The sequence below is a fragment of the Topomyia yanbarensis genome, chromosome 3 (assembly GCF_030247195.1).
Source record: "Topomyia yanbarensis strain Yona2022 chromosome 3, ASM3024719v1, whole genome shotgun sequence".
NCBI classification, from domain to species: domain Eukaryota; kingdom Metazoa; phylum Arthropoda; class Insecta; order Diptera; family Culicidae; genus Topomyia; species Topomyia yanbarensis.
In genome coordinates, this window is record NC_080672.1 from 24,667,326 (window position 1) to 24,680,579 (window position 13,254).

General features: G+C 38.4%; 1 protein-coding gene across 4 annotated transcripts in view; it reads right to left on the minus strand.

Moving 5' to 3' along the window:
* The window catches only part of LOC131689989 (uncharacterized), a 320,058-nt gene that overhangs the window by 144,501 nt on the left and 162,303 nt on the right, over nucleotides 1–13,254 (minus strand). Inside the window, exon 2 of one of the 4 annotated variants that reach the window (XM_058975417.1) lies at nucleotides 6,245–6,292. The exons of 2 other annotated variants lie outside the window; for them this stretch is intronic. The gene's annotated coding sequence lies outside the window, so the exon portion shown is untranslated. Of the gene's footprint in view, nucleotides 1–4,385; nucleotides 4,983–6,244; nucleotides 6,293–13,254 lie in introns of those variants that run through there. One more of the 4 variants, XM_058975415.1, reaches the window with a different exon arrangement.

The window sequence follows — 13,254 nt, forward strand, 5'->3', positions numbered from 1 at the left end:
CAATGTAACATGCTTATCAGTAGAGAAAGTCCAGTCCAAAAAGATTTTTCGCAAAAAACAATCAAGCTTAGGAGTCTTTCTGGATATTGAAGGTACTTTTGACAACGTGTCTTTCGGATCCACTTTGGAAGCAGCAAGAGGTCATGGAGTATCGTCATATATCACGAACTTGATACACGCAATGCTTAGCAACCGACACCTTTGCTCATTGTTAAGGCAAGTAGAGATAAGGAAAATAAGTGTCAGCGGATGTCCACAAAGTGGTGTGCTGTCACCACTTCTATGAAACCTTGTCGCCTTGTTGGCTTGTTGAGAAAACTTCATGACCTTGGGTTTCCGATATGATTTCACCGATGATTATCATATAACGATCACCAGTATTTGCATTAACAACCTTTTTACTTCGATGCAACAAGCCTTTTATGTTGTTGTTACAACCTGAGCTCGTCCGTTGCAGTTCTTTTACTCTGTAATTATTGTCACAGATTAACTTGAGTACTTTGGGGTAAGTCTTGACTCAAAACTTGATTGGACTGCTCACATCGATTTTAGAATCAAGAAAGCTTGCGTGGCCTTCGGCCAATGTAAACGAATTTTGGGGACTCAAACCCAAGTACATTCAGAGGATCTACATAATTGTTGGACCAAAACTGGCATACGGGTGCCTTGTGCGGTGGCAGAAGTAAGGACTGTCCCAACAAAGTTAAACCATCGTTAGAGGGTGCTCTCGATGGTGATGACCAGTGCGTTCTCGACAACGCCTACTGCTGATCTGGGGGCACTATTGAACATAAGCACTATATTGTGCATGCCGTCTTAAGGTTGTTGGGTTTGGAAGAGTAGCCCAATAGATCGTGCAACTAGCCACGCAAGATTGTAGCCCCAAATGGTTACTTGGGATGAGTAGTTATATACTTTGTTTCCTTTTAAAGATTTCAATGTGAGAATTCCTCCTTGTGAGGAATGACTATCTAGCTGGATGGAGCGACAACTTGAAGAATACGTATTTTGTTACATTGACGGTTCTTTGTTGGAGAGCAGAGCTTGTGCAGGTGTCTATTATCGTGAAATAAGATTAAACCAAGCCCATTCGTTTGGTAGATGCTGTACCGTATTTTTACCATTTCTTGTTAATAATTTTATTGTTACCGACCTATTGAGTCAATTTGTCTGTTCAACTGTTGTTGAATGAACTAGTTTTTTTTAAGATCATTTAATGAGTCGTCGTCACAAATGCTTAGTGTAGAAGTTTACCGTGACTTAACTTTTGGTCGGTTCCGACAGCATGAAGTAACAAGTTACTCAACGCTTGTCCGGACATGCCGTAGACTCAGGTGATTCGCATTTCTAATGACAAAAGATCCTAACTCCTACGGTAACAAAGGGTTAAGTCGCCAGTAAACTCTAAGCTTGCTCATATGACCCTTTCACGCTTTTCCAAACTTTCTCCCTTCAACTCCTTGCTCTCCCTGAAGTACTATGGCTCTTAATATTGAGAAATATACTTCACATTCCAGTCCCTTGCTAATTAAATGCCGTAACAACAGTTGACTGTACAAGCAGAAATCTTGGCGATTCTGTGTGGCATAAAATCGACACTCCAACAGGGAATTTGCGGTAAAAGAATATATTTATATGGGTACCCGGTCATTGCCGTATTACTGGAAATGAATTGGCGAATGAATTGGCTGCAGGCGCTGATTTCGTTGGTCCAGAACCAGTTCTAACGCTGACGATAAATTGGATAAAGCACTAGATTCACTCTTGGGTTGCATACGAACATGCCAACTTCTCTGCCGGATGTGAGTCCAAAAATGTCAAAGAATCCATTGCGTTTTCTAAGCACAATTGCAGTATTTTAGTTAGGTACTTACTGGACATTGAAAACACAATTATTCTATGGCTACTATTCAGGGTGCTGAGGATTATTCGCGTGATCTTTGTGAATGCAATTACGGAACTTCATATCATTTGATATGTAACTGTCCTGCAGTAATGCAATTGCGTATCCAGATTTTTGGTTTTCCATACATAGATGAACTTATGTACAGAGAGCTGAAATTCGAGGATATAGTATTGCTCGTAACCCAGAGCGGTAAAGAGCTATAGAGTTTACTGGGAAGTTTCAGACCATCAATTCAACTACAGAGAAAATAGAGCAGTATTTTTGCAGTATGGAATTTTTGGCGAAAAAAGGGTTATAAACTGAACTATGGCTTCCAAAAAGTCACGACGAAAATTTATAAACTTAAATCTGTTTCAGACGCATTTGAATGACAATATCTCTTCGGGGGTGTTCTGTTATTTAAAATCCGGGGTATTATTATATATATCATCGAGAAGTGACCTTTGTCCCTTGGGAGTGAAAAATATTTCCGTACTGCCTATGTTCTCTACGTCGTTATTTTCCTTATCCCTAACCTAACCACTTCCCCAATCCTTCTGCCCAGGAAAATTATGAAGAGAAATATCACGGCAAAGCACAAAGCACATTGGAGCCAGTCGCTGACCGATTCCTGATATTCTGTTGCGATCTTCTCTGAAATTTGTAGAGTATCTCTATAGGCTTTCCCTGAACTTCACAGGGATACTGTAGAAATTCAACAAACAAAAATCTGGGAATTAGTTGGACTTAATATGGTAGGATTGACCAGAGTTCGGTACCAATTGTCTGAAGTTCGGCTGTACAATCTGTAACAGACCTCTATGAAATTTTGAAATCTTTTGAAATTTGCAGGACATTTCTGAAATTCACAAGGCGTTCCTCAAGCTTGTAGGATTCTCCTGATATTTTAGATTTTTACAATTTGTTTATAGCTTACATCAAGCATGAAATACTTTGCAGGAATTCGCACAACTGCTCTAGGTTACATAGATCGTCTTTTTTGTTTGCAGAAATCATACAATTTGTCCCATTACCTCGAAGTTTGCTTATTTTGCGATCTAAAGCCTGTAACTTAACGTTTCGTGAGATGCTCTTAAAAGAAACGTTGCAATTTACATGAATTTGTAATTTAAGAACGGATTTAAATATACACTATAAATTATGCGTTAGATCCTGATACGAGTAAAATAGTCTAAAAACATTTCAACCAATTCTGGATTTTGATTAAAATAAACTGATCAACAATTTTGGCCATAAATAGTTATATTCTATACTTAATAAAACGCAAATCATAGGATAAACGATTCAAAATTCTCATATCATGCTGTTAGAAATTATTGAACCCATCCTTCATCAATCATTTCCAACCGCGACTTCAGCTCTAACCGTCGCCCTTGTTCGCCGATGCATCTCCAACATTTCAATAAGTGTCCCTTCGATTACGTCTATCGGAGTCATTCACTCGCACCACTCGTTGCACAAAAATCCATCAAAGATGAATGGGTCCACACGGAACCCTCATTGTCCGCTATCGATACGAGCATTTAATGGATCATTGAGCACCCACAGAAGCGGCGCACTCCGACGAGATCGAAAAGTTCCCAAATCTAGAATGTGAATAATCTCCTCCCCTCAGTGCGTTATACTGCCGGCGAATGCAATCTCATTCTGCTACTGGCTTTGGTCCGTAATCCGATTTTGATAGTTTACCGAGAGTACAATCAAATAAACACACACACATACGCGCACTCCGGTCCAATATAATCCGATAAATCCATTAGAAAAATCATAATTATCCATTGCAGCCGGTCAGTGCATACAGCATCCCTGTTCGAGTATCACGTTGGATGGCAGCACTGTTGCCGCGGTAAATTCACTTTGTGTGCTGTGTTGCATCTCACTCAACATCTCTTTCTTCAAATGGAATTGAAAAAAAAAACTACTCTTCAAACTCTACCCCAGTGCGGTACGCTACCACCCTGTCCTCCCGCTGCGCCGCGGCCGCCACCACCACCACAATCTTCCTATAACTTTCCTCTTTCGGTCACATTTCACCAACACACACCGTTTCGTTTTTCGGTATTCTTTCCAAGAAATTTTCGTTTCATCTCTTCTCATGCTCTCATCCGTGGATATTGGCGTTTTCTTCTTGGCATTCACGTTTACTTTTGAACTTTTTCACGTTCGGTCGTTCGTTCGTTCGGTGTCGTTGCTGTTTTTGTTGTTATTGCGTTTAGTTGTAGTACTCTGTAGCCTGAATGCACACTCCACCTAACTTTGTTCAGCATAAACGTTCGCTCGCTCCGTTCGGTCGCACTTAACCGTACGAAACCAGAGAAGAGGTATACAAGTGAAAGGTAAAATGCTCTTCTGTTTAGGGACCCAAAAGAGGAGCGAAAAAACCCCAACTATTTTCCACGGAATTCCACTCAAATTAAAAACCTACGGCTGTTGAATTGAAAATTAGAAACAAACTGAAATTTTTGAATTAATCACCCACTTTTTGATCGATTCAAGCTTCTGCGTCTCTGCATGCATACACGCTGGGTTCTCGTTCTGGATGTTCCACATAAACTCCGGGCACAGTGATGTATGTATCTTTTTTGTTCGATGGAAAATTTTATCGAATTTTCATTCTTTCATCTTTTTTTTCCCGACGACACCGCGAGACAACCGACCCGACAAAAACGTCGACGTCTCGGGGCTAGAATAAAACAGATTCACTCTCTCTCCCTTTCTATCTCTCTCGCTTCTTGATACCGCACCACACTGCTGCTGCTGCTGCACAATTTGACGAAGAGGGGGAGGTGGGAGAAAAAAATAAGTCCTACACCATCTTCAACTTCAGCACTTCTTAAACTTCCCTCCGCGAAAAATGGGGTCACAGTTCTATCTACCGTCGAATAATCGCACTTTTCACTTCGATTTAACTGCGATCGGAGCCTTGGCAGCTCCCGGACCAATGAACTACCGGAAATGACCACTTTGAGGACACAATTTTATTGATTTTCCGAACTACTGAAGTCCTAGCGAGAAGTAGCAATCGGAATAAACAAAATGGCCATCTTGACGACGTTCCCGAACAGTACTAAACACCACTCTCTTGCTGGCGCTGCGATGGACTGCTGCTGCTTCCGAAACTGTTATACGACGAGCTCGCTCCGAAATTACAGACTGCCGACGGCCGAAAGAGACCGACCCGAAGCGTGAGTTTGTGGGTGAGAGAGAGAGTTTCGTGCTAAAAAATGATACGTTTATGTTTGGTGGACTGTTCCAATGATTTAGGCGCTCTTCTCAATTTCAATTATAATTAACCAAACAATCTTCTGCAAAATTGTGAAGGGATTCTCGATCGACATAAATGTCGATTTGAATATTATCAAAGTGCGAAAGTGACCTTTTGACTTTTCACTTCATTTTTTAGTACAACATCTGCCAAATCCTTCTCGTCCCTTCATAACTCTCGCTCTCCCGACTCCAGCACGCAATTCGGGAGATCTGTCAGCAATGCTGCAGAGACCATTGAAGCCATCTTGTTTCGATACATCAAACTGTTCGAAAGGGAAGTCTTTCCATTCATGTCCAAACATTTAAACTTGCTACATCGGAGTTTGCTTCGGTACACAGAAGCCCGTGTGTTCGATGGTGTGCGTGTAGTCCTGTTTACACGCACACCTTCAAACCAAGGGGATAGGGGTTTTCCTGCGGATCCAACAAACAACCTCAAATTGCGCGACGCGTGCAAATACACGAGTTTCAGTTTTAATATACAGATGTCCCTGTGTGTGTGCGTGTCAACGCGTTTGCCCATTCAACAACAACAACACAAACATTCCTTCTTTATTCTCTGGCTGGCTGCTGGCTGCTGTTCGTGCTGGTTCGCTTCGGTCGGGTCGGAATTCGGTGTATGTCGCATCGTCGCTGGCTGACTGAAGCTGAATGTTGAACTGAAGCGAGCGAGGAGTTGAACATTTCGTTTTGCGGTTCGTTCGTCCGTCCGTACGTCCGTCCATGTCCAGCAGCAGATCCGAAAGCATAGAGGGTGAAAGAAGAAATAGAAAACGGGCCAGCCAAACAGCGAGCGAGAGCTGTTGTGCATATTTCGAACTGTGAGCCCGAACCTTAAATGCTAATGCTGTTCGGTGGGGCCAACTAGAATGGGGTTTGGTTGGATGGCTTATGCTGCGGTGGCATGGACCTCTACAATGTAAGTCTCTCGGCTGCATCACGGCGTACACGTTGAAAAACGTGAAGAATGAGCCGAGAATAGGGAAAAGGTACACGAATGGGAAGTGAGGCGGCTCGATAAAGAGAAGGAGATAAAATGGAATAAGCAAATTGAAAATTAAAAAAACTTACCGTAGAGCGATGATCGCCTTAAGAGGGTGGAGGCAATGGATGGATTAGCTGGAAGTTAGAAAATTATACAATGATTGTTTGCATTTAGAGGTTTCTACTTAAGAAGCTATTCTTCTGGCAGTTGGCTACTCGTTGTCTTGTTTGTGCATGCGGTCGAATTCAGGCGGAAACTGATAACGGAAGATAGTGTGGATTTCGGTCATTGGATGCACCTGCACAATTGTGAGGCTACGAAAAACAGAAGTTTGATTAGGTTCATTTCGGCAGCTGTAGATAATTTGAACTCACCTCTATTCATGTAACAGAAGTGGGGAAGGAACTGCGCTCAACATTTACAGTACAGATAGGGTCAAGTTATTTAAATTCAAAATTTGGGAAACGGGTTGAATGCAAATACATAATAATAGGGTTCGGCTAAGGGCTTTTCTGAATTCCAAGTATAGCATCATCGTAACTTGACGCTTTGTTTGGGCTTATACCATAAACATTATTTGTGTTTTAGGGAAAAAGTAAGGGACGGACGAGACGTGTTAGAGGGAAAATTTTTTTGCGAAACCAGCGTTGTCTTGAGACCGCTTCCCAGCAAACAATTTTGTAGTTATATCGAAATTTCAACTGAGTTATACACGTAAATATACAGTACAACTATGTCGTATACAATGCGCAAATCTGCTATATACGGACAAAAGTGAAAGCAATAGAGAGAATAAAATTAGGGCTTCAATATGCGATACAAACTGTAAATAAATGCGACTGTTGTCGGTACTTATTCTGATTTCATGTGGCAAGAAACAGACACCTTTTATACTCTTTTGCGACTCAAAACTGTACTATATACGATTAAATCAGACTTTTGAAAAATATGAATATAAAATAAAAGTTAAGAATGAGACATATCTTTGACTGCCTGTTTTTTTGAAGAACGACAATTACTTTAAAACTTTGGCATCCGAAAACGTTTCTAGCATTTTTTTTCTACAAATGGGTTCACCCGGTTTCGAACCCTGAAGCATCAGCTTACGCGCCTGCAACATATTTCATACACTATTTGATAGCTGTGGTTAGTTCAGGCCAAACTCATTGACTCTTGGGAAAACGTTTATTATTATACCACTCTGATATACGACTCTGTCTATGTGAACGTGAGATAACTAACTCGCCCATCATAACATACTACAGTGAAGACCCGATTTTATCAGCCCCCGATTTTATCAGCTTTTTTACACAATTTTATTAGCCTCATATGAAAATTGATAGTTGGTAGTGCGATGGGCTCTAGCAGGCGAACCAAGTTGAATTTGAGTAAATCTTTTCTTGAGCATATTTTTCTTATCTTAGAGATCAGAAATGCGCAAAAAAAATTTTTTTTTGATTTTTTAAGTGAAATTTAAATTAAATACTCAGTAAGGGTTATGAGGCTATATCTAGGGACCGAAGAAAAATATTTTAAGAGCTTAGGTTTATTAAAAAAAAGGAAAATATATGTCCCGATTTTGTCAATGGCCCCGTTTTATCAACCTAAAATTCATTTGGCATTTTTTTATTTTTTAATAAGCATTTTCCAGTGTCAATAAAATTGTTTCCAAAAGTCATCAAATCATAGAAATAACCAAAATAAAGTTTGAATCAATCAAATTAAATTTTTCAAATTTTACTTTAGGATACACTTAAGGTTCAACATGTTTCAAGATCTGAGAATACTATCCACGCTTTTAATATTTTTTGTTCTGTTGACATAAGTACCTATTCCAGTTTTAAAATAAACTTAAGCTGTTTATAAACAATATAAAGAAAAACTCATAATTTTAACTATAACCTAAAAGTCTTGTCCAAATTTTACATAGTTCTATGTTCGCATTTATGGCACGATGTAACCATGCTGGTGTGGGAACGAATAGATGGCAATATGAACATATAACTGAGACCCCCTTTTTTACAAAATATCGATTTATTTATTTATTTTTGAAAACATAACAGAACTGATATATTTTTGGGCATTGAATTCAAGTCGGTACCAAGCCAACATTCCATTCGAAATTAGCCCCACCAACTGATTCTCGGCGCGCAATACTTGGATTAATCTGGCTATTACCGCACTAATAGCGATCCTTTTTATACATTATATGACTTAGTTTGCACTCATATACGAGAATCGTAAAGGACTCTTCACAGCTCATTAGTTAAGATAAATTTTGTATAATGCGTTTACATACGGTGTACCATGATACGATTACGATAAAAATTGTATGCTTATACGATTTTTGTTGGTCATCCTTATACGACACCTGGTTAACACGTTTGAGCACTTTTGATTGAAGGGTTTCTGGATTTGAAATTATTTAATTGAAATTGTGGGATGTTTTAGGATATCAAAATGATAAATCATTAAAATATTGAATTTTATCGTCTAGAAATCGGACCATATATATGATTCTATTTTCTTTACAATAACATTTTTTAAAGTCATGGATTACGTTTTCGTATTTACTTTCCGAGACATCGCTCGGGACGAGTCAGTTGCTATAGGTGTTCACATGTGTAGTGTAAACTGTTTGCAATTGGTTGTGTCCAAGAAGTGCTAATTTGGGTACTAGTTTAGATACATCTTCTAACTAGACACCCAGTTGGTGCTAGTTACTGACGAGATGAATTCAAAACACAAAAATCAAACTTAATTTAAGAAATGATAGCATGACAAATTTCAGAAGCAGTACATTTATGTGTCACACAATCATAGTTTTCTAGTACATATTGGTCTCGGCTCTGTTCCTACTTCAGGTAATTTTGTCAATCACCGTACTTGTATTTAGTAGGTTGGATTATTCAAGTGCGATTATTGAAATCGTTACGATCTACAGTGTTTTTTTCGACAAAAGCGTGACAAAAATTATTCACGCGAAAACATTAAAGCATACAGCAATGATGCCTTCTGGGAAGGTATCTGATGATCCACCTTTATTTTGATGATATAGTTATAGTGATTAATCCCCATTGAAGTGAGATATTTGCTAATTTTTTTCAGAGTATGAAAAAACAAGAAAAAGTATTCAGAAATGTCAAAGTACTTTTGTTTACGAACTATTTATAGTACACTCGAAGTTATTGACTGTTGTTTGTGAATGACCCCTTAAACGCTTTTATTCAACATGACTTTTTAAATATCGTAGATAAAGCTTTAGTATGTTCAAGAAAGTAGGGGAGACTGAGGAGACTTGATCCTCTTTTTTATTTTTCAGTCCAACTCCGCGGAATGATAAAAAACTATGTATTTTTTTGTAGTTTTATATTGTTTCTAGGGATGACTAATAATCATAAAAAAATTACATGGAAATATTATACCGGACATGAGCTATGAGCATTTCTGGAAAACAACAAAAAAATGGAAAATTCTTAGATTAGTGGAGACTCGATCCCTAATTTAGGGACACTTGATTCCTTTATGAAAACGTGTTTAAAAGAGCACGTAGGGTAATAAACCTAGCCCTGTTTGTACTACCATCCTACCCATCTGAAGCCTTTGGTTAGAGCAGCGTCTGCCATCTTTGCTCAACGCATTGACTCAAATGGTATTGCGATAATGGGGGTACTCGATTAGAGATTTTTCTGCGCTCAAACAGAAGATTTTCACCATTCTCAAGACAATTTTGTTATTATATTGGCTCTTAATAAGAGGCGAATGACCTTAACGGTAAAATCTCTATAATCGAAATAAAAAAATGGACCTTAATAACAAATCAAAGAAGCTGAAATAATAAAATTATTGTAGTAATAATGTGGTACCCTTCTTAATAGGGCAAAAACGGGTACATTACCCCATTCAATTTTATAAACGGATCGTAGTATTGATTAAATTGTTATGATTAGATATTGCTATTTTTGTCACTACATATTACGCATCTCTCACCTGATTTTTTTACGAATTCCCAAAATCTCCGTGCAATTATTTGAAAGCTGTCTTTATTATGGTTGAGGAACGTCAAATGTGGGATGAATGGTTGCTACGTATACTGTAAACAATAACAGTTATGTTTCTTTACGATGAAGCGTTCATTTTTGACATTTTTTTTTATGACAACAATGACTTCAATTGTTCTGGTGTGAATTTGGTTATTTTCAGTGGTGTGTATGAAGTATGGCGAAGGGGATCAAATCTCCACGAATCACGTGAACCCATAGCATCTATTTCAGCAAACTTTAGTAAAAATATAGTTGAACAAAAGAATCAGCTCAATCATAACGTATTCATATAATTGACCTTCTCCTGTAATTCTGTATGCAAAAGTAGAGTATGTAGTGGGTGATTTTATCAATTTTATAAAAGTTTGAAAATTTGAAAAATAAATCTTCTTCAGTTCTTCTGAGACTTTTTTTTTAATCGGTAAAAATTCGGTTACACAAAAGTTCAATTTCTTTTTTCTGTGTTAATGAAATTTATGTTTAGATAAAACTACGCAACTTTATAGTATATTCGATTAGTGTATTCTGATCCGCCTTTGAGTTACAATGATGGGATCAAGTCTCCCCGGGGATCAAGTCTCCTCAGTCTCTCCTAATTCGTCTTATCAAGATACATATCTTTCCAGACGAGATCATTGGTCAATCTCTTGCGACTAAGAAGTTATTGGGTAATTTTTGGTAAAATAACAAAAGTTTGAAAGCAATAACTTTTAAACGGGCAGCCAGCTTTAATTGCAATTAGAAATACTACATCAACACTATAAAACTCAATGAAGTTTACTTGTCTCTCGTTGTCTCCAGTAGAGTTATAGATGATTTGAAACAAAACTATTTTTTTACATGTCAAATATCTTCGAAAATAGCCTAAATGACAAAAATTACGCGTAAATAAAAATTGTGTATTTTGTCGATTGAAATAACTTAGTAAAATATATGGAACCCGTAGGAATGATAATTGAATAGATACTAAGAAAATATTTTTGGGGGTCTTGCAAATATAACGAGCTATAACTTCGTAAGCATTAAAAGAAGAGATTTCTTGTATTCAGCTATCTAAACAACTTTTCCAACGACGTTTGATCATTCCTTTTACAAAAAAATTAGTTGAAAAGTCTCACTTATAGGAGGATTAATCACAAAAATCACAGCAGCAAATAATAAACCCTTGCTATTTTTTGTGAGTAGACCGAAAACACTATTGATGTAAATTCAGCAGTTTCCCCGTTAACAACCAATCATGATTTGAAACGGTTTATTTTTCAAAAAATGATAACTTACTTTGAAAATACACGAGATAGAACATTGTTGTAATTTAGAAAGTTGTCCATTTTGATAATTCGAAGCTTTTTACTGATCATCTCGAGCTTGTCAGAATGATATTTTGAAAGTTTAATTATTGAATTCGCCACTCGCGCTGTGGGATCACCCACAAACAACCAGCAATAATGTCGAAAATATTAAAGGTACAGACATTGTGTCTTCAGCAAAGTTCTTGGAAAAGGCGTGTTCTACAACTTTGCCGAAGACATAATTTTAATATATGCGCTTGCAAGAAAGTTAGTAAATATATCTCACTTTTAGAGAGATTAATCATTAAAATAACAACATAATATGAAAGGGCTTATAGTGTTGAAAAATTTCTCCGAAGTAGTCATTGACCCAAATTTAACGACTTAGGCGTAATTAAAAAATCGTACGATTTTGCCAAAAAAAACACTGTGCGATGCATGCAACCGATCTTCCTGAACTCAATTCTGGATTCGAACCCTTGGTCTACACATGTGAATCCGAACCATGGGCCCTGCTTCCCGTACATGCCTGGTAGGTTCATGCTTTTCGCATTTGCTATCTTACTTAGTTTAGGTCCGCGATAAAAATGACCTGAGCTCAACACGACATAAAACACTTCACACTTAAGGGATCATTCATAAATTACACAACACTTCAAGGGGGAGGGATTACGACAAAATGTGACTTGTTGTGACATACGGTCGAGGGGGAGAACGCAACGTAACATATTTTCACTGAAGAAGAAAATATTTTAATATTTTCACTGAAGAATTATTTTAAGGAGAGTAAATTTTGGGCAATTCCTGTGTTACGTAATATATGAATGGTCCCTAATTCGAATCGCCACAGCTTCATTGTATTTTGTGTTGCTATTCAACTTCACCTTTTTCACATTTGTTTTGTCAAACTTTTAATAAAAAGTGTAGCGCATTTTAAATATTTACCCGACGTTTCGGTAGTGTTTGGTATCATCTTCACCATTCTCCGTTAAAAGTAAAACAAATTTTACAGTAAATCATGTTCGAGCTTCTCATATAAAAAGTGGTGCAACTATACAAGAAAGCATTGTGTTCAATATAAAGCTGCTCAGCGTCAGTCGATCTTCAAATAGATAAATAGATGAGTGTCCGGTCATTAGGCCGAATGCTGTTTGGCCAAAAGGGTCGATTGGCCGAATGGCGATTCACCTATCGGGTCGTTTGGCTGATTGCCCTTTGGCGGAATGTCATTCGGCCCAATGGTGACTGGCCGAACGGGTCATTTGGGCGAGTGCCGTTTGGTAGAATGCCATTTTGTCGAATGCCGTTAGACCGAATGCCGACACTCCAACCGAGGCCCGGAGTGTTATACATCATTCGACCCAGTTTATCGAAAACTCCTACTCCCAAAATGTCTGTGTGAGTTTGTATATGGGGTCTAGATCATTTCGCCGAATGCCGTTTCGTCGAATGCTTTGTGTCACCTACTTGTCATTCCACCGAATTTGGTTTTAATTGAATGATGACTCACCAAAATGAGGGGGGAGTGGTGTAAGAATGACGCCAATGCTCGCTCAGCTACACCAGCCCTCAGCGTTGCCGCGTCATACTCCCTCACCGCAGACAATAGCGCCTTGCGATGTCTGAGAACCATCTCCCTAATGTCCTTGTGAAGCTCCATCAAGCATTTCGTTGCCACTACTTTTGACTTCTGTTGAGTTTTACTCACTCCGCTCTTCTCTGGCTGTTTTGCTTCTGTTGCTGCTGCCTCTACTCCTCCTGCTC